The sequence below is a fragment of the Vicia villosa genome, linkage group LG7 (genome assembly GCF_029867415.1).
Source record: "Vicia villosa cultivar HV-30 ecotype Madison, WI linkage group LG7, Vvil1.0, whole genome shotgun sequence".
In the NCBI taxonomy this organism is placed as follows: domain Eukaryota; kingdom Viridiplantae; phylum Streptophyta; class Magnoliopsida; order Fabales; family Fabaceae; genus Vicia; species Vicia villosa.
In genome coordinates, this window is record NC_081186.1 from 25,742,826 (window position 1) to 25,752,066 (window position 9,241).

Sequence of the window (9,241 nt, forward strand, 5' to 3'; positions counted from 1 at the left end):
AACCGAGGCAGTCATCCCCATGGAGATCAGAGAACCATCTCGCCATACCGAATCCCCGTTTGAGGAGGAATGGAACAACGAGGCTATGAGGGAGGAGCTCGACCTGGTTGAAGAAATTAGACCATGAGCATTCCTCCACAAAACAAAATTAAAATTGCAAATAACTCTGCGACACGACTCGAAAGTCATAAGATGAGAGTTCGAAATCGGCTCACTGGTCTTATGCAGAAACCCGATGGACTCGCGCGAAGGCAAACTCGCTCCCAATTGGGAAGGCCCTTACCGAGTCTATGAAAAAACGAAAAAATGGTTCCTACTACCTCGAAAACCTGCTCGGGGAAAAACCTGCTCGACCCTGGAATGCTGAGAAACTCAGACAATATTACAGCTAAATCAACTAATCTCTATCCGACGGACACTCACTGACAACGTATCCTCCTCGGGTAAGGACTCGCGTCGTGGTACGGACGCACACATCTCCAGTAAAACGACGGGCTTACTCATGCTCACACGAGCGCATGTTCGTCCGGCGGGGAAAGTTACACCTAGATTCGCCGCCGTTGTACCTTTCCTACAGAACCCCAGCTCGCGATGGGAACGTTCACGCCACGAGCACTTGACCCCAATCGCGGCCTCATTCTCGTTATCTGACAGACCCGCTCTGCTACCCCAGCCTGTTCCCCACACAACCGGGCATTTATGGTCGAGCAACTCTAACCAAAACTTGGGTCAAGTATACAACACTTGCAAAAATAAAAATTCAACATGCATGGACAGATACTTTAGAAAAAGTAAACACTTAAGTATGCGAAAAATTAATACGAGTAGAATTCAACCAAAAGAAAACTGACCAAAACAGTCGGTAATATTCGGGTATTACAAAAAGTACGGGCACGCAGGCCCCCAAAAGAAAAAAATTTTAAACGGGCAAAGCCCCTGTCTAAATAGTAATCAAAAGTGGCACGGAGACCGAACATAAATGGACACGCAGGCCTGGATCAAACTATTCTTCTTCTTCTTCATCCTCCTCTGGTAAGACTGAAATCATCCGCTACGCGATGATCTTCCACCTTAGCCCGACACCCTCGGTGTGAAGCCCGGGATTCAGGACCTTCAGCTGACCCACCGTGATTTCGAAGCCGACCTTACCCATCACGAAGCAATCGAGTCGTAGGGCCTCGATCTTCTCGACTAGCCCGGCCCGAGTTTCCAGCCCTTTCACATCTTCAGGCTCATAATCGGCCGCCTTCCACCCGGCCTTCAGATCCTCTACCAATTTCTTCTTCTCCTTCTCTTATTCATCGACCTTCTTCTCTAGCTCTTCAATTTTCTTCTTCAGCTTATCCTTCTTCAGCTTCAATGTCCTTCTGGGCATCTTGGGCCTTCTTCAGGTCGGTCATCGAGAGTTTTCTTCCCTGCGCTAAGACTTGCACCATCTCCAGCACCCGCATCATAGAAGAGCCATCATCAGAAAGTTGCTTCACGCGAGCACTAGGGTCAATTTGCTCGATCTTCTGGCTGTATGCTGGAGACACGCTCAAGGGAAATCGGCCAAAGTATCGAGGCTCAGAGAAACAGGGGGCATCACAAACCCCCGCTCCTGATTCTCCTCCAGGACGACATCAGCATCCCTGTCACGATGCCTTTTTCCCCGCCTAGTTTCAGTCCCAGTGGTCTCCTGGTCGAGGTTGACGACAGTGTGAGGAGAACCACTGTTGTTACTCTCCTGCTACCCGATCCTGGTCAGCTTATTATTCCTCGGCTTCCTGGTATCCTGCGCCAATTTGAGAAGTTTGTCGTTGGCCGCCGGCATGCTATCTGCAGAATAAAACAAACCAGTCAGCACTAGACAAAATAAAAGATAACTACAAAACAAAGAAAAAATGTGAACGACCTAACAAAGCCCTAGCCTCCTCGACCATCATACAAGAAAAAAGGGCCTTGGTATTTATGGCCCGAGCTTCCTAAATGGTCTCACCCTACTCGTTAACCACCGAGTCCCCTGCCCTCGTAACCCATTGGGCCAAGTTGAAACCTTCTACATAGCTGCACAGGGAAGCATAAGCCGCTGCGTCCTGATCATCCATGTCTTCGTCCTCATAGGCATAGTCCTTGGGGTTGTTGAGGAAATGCGATCTCGACCACCAATAAGGGAACAATGACGTCAGCTTGGTTTTAACATGACCATGCTCGTCAAGGACCCTCTGACCATCCTCGTCGGTGACGAAAAGTAACCTCAAGACTGAATTGTACACTATTTTCACTCTCGGGACAAACGATGAAGTACCTGTCTTTAAAATCCTTGACAAAATCCACAAAAATCTTAAAAAGCCTACGGTCGGCATTTCGAAAAGAGACCCAGCTGTGTCGTCCCCCTACTGACTGCCGCTGAATCTAGAAACAACAAAAAAAACAACGACGTCGTGGCCCCGACGCGCAGATAATCACACACGATCTCGAACGCCCGCATAAAAGCAAAAGTGTTCGGATGAAGTTGAGAAGGCGCTAGGTTAGGGTTCACCAATAGCGTAATTTGAAAGTTGGAGAAGGCGAGCCGGAATCCAACTTCCTTGAAGATATACTCGTACATGGCGAAACGATCCCTAGGAAATGCAGAACATATCCGGTTGGTGGAGAGCGGGCAGCTAACGGCCCAATTATGAGGGCTACTTGGTCCCCTCTCTTCGATCACCCAGAAAGCACCAGTTAAATAGTGGGCATAACGTGAGGCAACTCCCCTCGGCTCTTTAGTGACCCAGTCCAAACCTGAATCCGTCACCGAGTCAAACAAAGGGATATCTTCCTTGGATTCAGATGAAAGCATTGCCTCCTCTTGGGCGGCCGGATCACCTGCATGCAGAAGGAAATAAGTGAATTCGACGTCATATCAAATCCACCCTTCCACTGCAAGATAAGTGAAAGGGCAGAGCAAAAGGCAACGCGAGCCCTCGACCAAACCCTTATCTAACCCCTCGAAGCGCCAGTCGAACATGGGTATCCTATCCATGCACCTAACTTGTCAAATTCATGAACTCCAAAAGCGTTTGGTTTTAACTGATGAGCGAGGGACGTGGCCCCAGGAAAAAAGATTAATATCCCTGGATCTAAGACGCATCTCCCAGGAGCAAAATAAATTTGCTAAAATAAAGCAGAGGCTCCTCGAGAAATAACATGAATGTCCCGAGGGGACCCTTAAATCTTCTGAGGACAACTAAATTTCCTAAGTACTTTTTTACATAAACCATTCGGGGAGCTCCCTCCTCGCACAGAATCTTCTGCGAACCCCCAAAACCTCTTGAAGATTTTACCCTAGATCACGATGTCATACCCCAAAATTTTCCCATCTCATTTCTCCTTTCAAGCTCATACCAAAGTTCAAGACTCAAAGGCATACTCTCCTAAGCAATGACTTCCTGAACTAAGGTTTTGATTTCTCTGAAGAAAATGAATGAACCAAGATCTCCAATGGACTTCATATGACTTCCTATGTTTCAAACTATCTCTATGACAAAATTCAGGTTTCAATTCTAAGGATTGACCACTCAATTGCTCAGAAAGTCAATAGTCGACTAGTTTGACCTAAAAGTCAACTGTGGTCAAAGTACAGTCAAAGCTCCTGATTTTTTGTCAACAACCTTATTTTGAAGTATCATTCATCATTTGATCAAGGATTGATCATGATTCATCAAGAAAAGATCGGAAATCAACAAAGTCAAAAGTTTCTAAATTAGGGTTTTTAAGGAGAAAGTCAACCCAACTTTGACTGATCATAACTTTCACATGTTTCATCAGAAATTTCCCAACCAAATCCTATTCTCAAGGAAATTTCATTCTCTACAACTTTGATGTTGGGCTCGATGTCAAGAAATGCTTCCGCATAAGAGATATAAGTCAAAACATTACAAGTCCTTTCAAAAGTCAACAAAAAGACACTTTTTTTAAAAAGAGTGATACATGAACATGGTAGAATCAATTGAGATGAAACCAAAAGGAGCTTGTAGAAGACATCTTAAGCTTTCCAAAGAGTCCTATAAAACCTTTTTAGGATCAAAATTGAGAGAGATATGAAGTTGCACAAGTTGGCTAAAAATGGAGAAAAACATGAGACCCTAATTGACCAATTTTTGACTTTTAAGCTAATGGGCCCAAGTTTTGGATTCTAAACATGAATATGACCTAAAAAGGGACCCATGGTGTCATTCATTTATTTTTATAACATTTATTTATTTTATTTGGATTTTATTCATTTAAAATTTAATTAAATCAAATAAAATATAAAAATATTCGAATTACTTCATGGAATTTAGCTTAATCATCCAAAGGGGGCCCATGGATCAATTACTATCTATTTTCATGGTTTTATTTTATGTATATTTGATTTTATCTATTTAAAGTCAAAATAAAATCAAATAAAATCATGGTTTAGTAGTAAAAGATATTATATGATTCTCCAAACATTATTTGTCAATCAAAACAAACTTGAAGGCCAAGATACACGTGAATAAAGGGTGGAAAGAAGATTGAACCAAAATAGTAAGCTTTTATGCAAATTTCAATCAAATATTTTCTCAAATCTTTCTCTCACCAATCACTCCATATCCAAGTCTATTCTCAACCCTAATCTCACTCATATATAAGCATAACATTCACACATCAAGAGGGGACGAATTTGGTGGCCAACGATAGGGTTTCAAAAAGAAGAAAAAACCAAAGAAGGTGAGGTTTTCGTTTTCTTGTTTCAAGAAAGTTTCAGAGCTTCCTAGCCAATCCATTCCGTCTCCAAGGCTTCGAAGAGTAAGATCGAGTCAATAAGTAAGTGGTAGAATTGTTAAAACACATATGCTATGATCCTCATGTTCATCCATACTTTCTTGTTTTCGTTTTCTTATTAACGCTGCATTATAATAAGAACTAATGATACTAAAAAATTCCAGAGATGTATTAGAGCAGGTCTAACGTAGAACCTTTAAGTTTATGGCCCTGAATCATGGACTACCATTACTAGGGTTTCATGCTTGCAAGACTTCGTATCCATGGTTCCAGACGTGTTTAGCTTAAACAAACACGACCATAGAATTCGCAGAAGCTATTTTAGTGGATCTGGGTTAGTTTGGCATTGTGCCCTTTTGATTTATCCAGGTTTTGAAGGTTTGCCATGGCTGCTCCTGGATGCGTGGGAATTTCCGCAGGAAAAGTCGAAGGAGTTTTCGCGGCTATTTCCGTAGGTACACATGAAGAAGAAGAACAATGTTAGAAGCACGCGTGGAGGCTTCGTGCCATACCATTGGATGGTTTACATGAGCTCTCTCTCTCCATGGACGTGTCAAAATGCTGTTCGTTGTTCAAAATTTCTAACCTCCTCTCTCCACTTCCTATTGGCCGCGCGTACAGCAGGGGGGTCCCACTCTGAATTTGTCTGACTTTTTCTATTTAGTATTTGTTTACTTATTTATTGTTTTTTGTTTGATCCAATAACAACAAACGTGCATTGGTGTATTGGCAAGGAGAAGGATTGGAACTGACAACACATGTGCTCGATTCCCTTAGGCGACAATTAATTTTTACAATAGTCTTTCATGTGTTCCAGTACCACACGCCCACATGCAACTACCATTCGCTCTCACCAGCTGGCCATTAGACCTAGTCCAACACAAATCCAATGCCCTGCAAGCTGATGGTCCACCATAGGCACCCAAAATCTCACAACACAGGATCAGAGCTAAGTTATTTTCAATTTTTTTATTTTTTATTACATAAACTCTTTTGTTTTCTTTCTTTCTATCTTATTTTTATTAGTAAAATTGTGTTTAGTTAAATATTTTATTTATTAAATAAATATTTTCATGACTCTTTAATTTATTTAATCGAACTTTCGATTTTCCTAAATTCTCAAATATATTAAAATTATTCACTTTTCATGTTTTAAACCAATTGCTTTAAACCCTGATTTTATTCTAGCTATTTTTCATCATGACCACTAATCACTGTTACTGGTAGGTGTTGTCCATTAACCCTAGTCTAGGTTTTTACCTGTTTCTTCTATTAACCATAATTAACTTTTGGCCCATTCAGGGTTTGCATTTTGCCTTGTCTTTTGGCTGCCTAAATTATTACCATTTTAATTTTTGATCTGTCACGTTAGAATTGTTGAGGTCTTTAATGCACTAACATTTTTTCTTCTTCGTGGCTAATTTTCAGAATTAACCAAGATTCTTCAGCCACACGCCATCAGATCATTTTAATTTTAATTTTTCCTCTTCGCCTAAAATAGGGTTTGCCTCGAACAGTCAATGATTCTCTCCTACACTCACCCCTTATTATTTTCCTTTTAATTTTCAGAGTTCGAGGAAGATCAAGGCATTCAAGGATTTTGACTAATTATTGTTCCCTCTTATTTTCTGTCTTTTATTTCCCCTTCCCCGCAGGTGTTTATTGTAATAGCGTAGGACTTTTATTTTTTTTGCCTTTAATTTCTACAATTTTAAACTGCGTGGTTAGTAGTTTTAGGGAGTGCAACCTTGAACTGAATTGGATCACTAATTACAAGATAACAATATCTGAATTAATCACTTGATTGTGCCACACACACACCTTTAGGGTAATTCCTCTTGTTGCCTTGTTGCCTTTGTTGCCTATTGCCTTATGATTCTGTTGCCTCTAATCTACTATCTACCCAATACTAGAAGATTGACCAAAGTGACTATTATGCCCTTTCCTCAAAATTAAATTGCACTACAAAAAGGACATTATAGTAATTAACAAATTAACCATTCACTTTTGAAATTATGTCCACAAGTGTTTGATTTTCATTGGTCCAATTTGAAAAACTTCCTCACAATATACTACTTTCTCTTTTCTCTCTCTTTTCCCTCGCCGTACTACTTTCTCTTTTCCCTTTCTCTTTTCTCTCTGTATTCTCTTCTCTCGCAAACCCTAAATCATCGTGCCGTGAAAATCCAACCTGAAACAGACATGGCCCTTCGTCTTCCCCCTTTCTCTCTCTGTTCCTCCTTCAAACTACTAAATACTCACTACTAAACCCTAGCGCACCCCATCATCTTTTTTCCTCCGTCAAACCCACAAATCAATCGTGAATGAAAGGGGGAAGAAAGTTTTTGGATATTTAGCTCGACTTGGAAATGATACAGATGGTAAGAAAGTTAATTGTCATGCTCCACCACATTTCACAACAACGGCAATGTAGTTTCTCAATTAAAATTTGATTTTTTTCATAATCATTGTCAATTGCATGTGATTTGTTGAAATTGGTTCTATAATAGATTTTCTATTGGAGGCAAGAGTATTCAAAATTACATTTTCTCAAAACAGGTTTGTTCATTTCAATATCTACTTCTTCAACAGTTTCTTATAACATCGTTGAATATGATGTCAAAATTATAATTAGTGTTTTATGAAACTTTGATTTAAATCTCAAGAAAATGGTATGAAAGTTAACTTTCATGCTCAACTACAATCAAAAGTATTTGACTGTTTTCATCTGCTTTTTTTCCCAGGTACAACTCTTTTAATTGTTATGACATATTTTGTTTTGTAAAAAACATAACATGAATATTCAAATATTTATCATTTTATTACTTAATTACTCTTCAAACTACTTAATTACTCTTCAAACTACTAAATACTCACTGCTTGAGGCATAACCTTATCAATCATCACTGAACACACCTATTTCTTAAGAGTTTCAAGTTTAAAGCTTAAACCTATGTGAAACATGTTTCTTAGTATTTTTTGAATAAATAAAGAGAACAAACACAAATTTCAATTTTGAAAGAAATTGATAAGTTGTTGGAATTCATTAGTTGATTTAAGACAGAGATGTCGACTAAAATTTTCCATTTATTTGGCTTATCAGTCCTTTGTAGAAAGCTTGTCCAGCCGTACCAAACTTGGTTTGCACAATCCCTTTAAGGCACCATAGAGGTATATGTGCAAATTATCTTTCTATGATTTATGTTCTTTATTATTTGAGACTGTTATCTAAACATGTTCTTTTTCTAAGCATTCATGGGTGGATATAGACTATCCCCAAAGTTTTCTTTGTATCTTTTGGACAGAAAATAATACATTGAAATACTTTGTCTTAAACTCATCACAACTTCATGAACAACTCTTTACAGGTACAATGTCATTGCAGACACAGTCAGTATGACTGCAGGATCCTGCACTCAAGTGCAATAAAGTTAAAATGGTTTAGAGGGAGATGCAATTTAAAAGATGTAATGACAAACATATCCTTCAAATTGCACTACAAAATCATTGACTGCATGAAACTGTGTTGGTTTTAACTGCAGAGGATTAAAACCCCTGTTTTTGATGCATTATTTCCTCTACTCTCAAAAAGCATGCTATATGTCAACTCAAAATATAATCGATAGGCATAATAAAAAAAATATTAATTCTGCACAGGAAGTGACAAGATATCTCACTGGTATCAATGAAAATCAATAGGTTTTGATGTAGACAAATAGCAGCTTTATGTGTGGAAGCAAGCAACTCTCCTATGATAAATGTAGAACCTGCTTTAGGCGCTTCAGTCAGATTAAAAAGATATTGCTGCATTTTAACTGGGCTGAATTAGTTTGTATATTCGGATCTGAAAGTAAACAGACTAAGGGGTCTAATTAGTTTGGTTTGTTTTTCTTGCTGGTGTATGTGTATCCTAATAACTTGATTTGATTTATTCTTTATGTATTTCTTAATAAAATAAAATTTAACTCATCTAATTGTGTCAGTAGTACTTTATTATTATTATTGTGTCCAACTAATCCCAAGTACATGGTTAATAGTCAATTATTTTTGAACTAAATACACAACCAAGTCTAAGGCTCGGTACGCCTTTTTGGCAGAAACCTGTACAGACTGAGCACAATTCTAGCAGAAAAAAGCATGACTATTGTTACTGTGTCTCCAAGCTACCTATATTTGATATGTGAACTCCTATTTTCTCCATCCTAATGGCATGGGCTGCGTGTTTTGGTGACTAAAAAGGGTGCAGCAAGAGCCAAATTCTAAATCAACCAAATCCATGCAATATCAATTGTAAGAATATTGTTTACAATTTAAAGAAGATAAAAACTACAATTTTAAAAAGCAAATGCATGCAATATCAATTGTTTAATATATATATATATATATATATATATATATATATATATATATATATATATATATATATATATATATATATATATATATATATATATATTAAAAATTATATTTT

The 9,241-nt window shown here is 38.6% G+C and overlaps 1 long non-coding RNA gene across 1 annotated transcript; it reads left to right on the forward strand.

Moving 5' to 3' along the window:
- The first annotated feature begins 7,150 nt into the window (after positions 1-7,150).
- On the forward strand, positions 7,151-8,664 carry LOC131617046 (uncharacterized). Its single transcript, XR_009288404.1, has 3 exons — positions 7,151-7,329; positions 7,874-7,941; positions 8,428-8,664. It is a non-coding gene; the product is annotated as an uncharacterized LOC131617046 (long non-coding RNA).
- Positions 8,665-9,241: the final 577 nt, after the last annotated feature.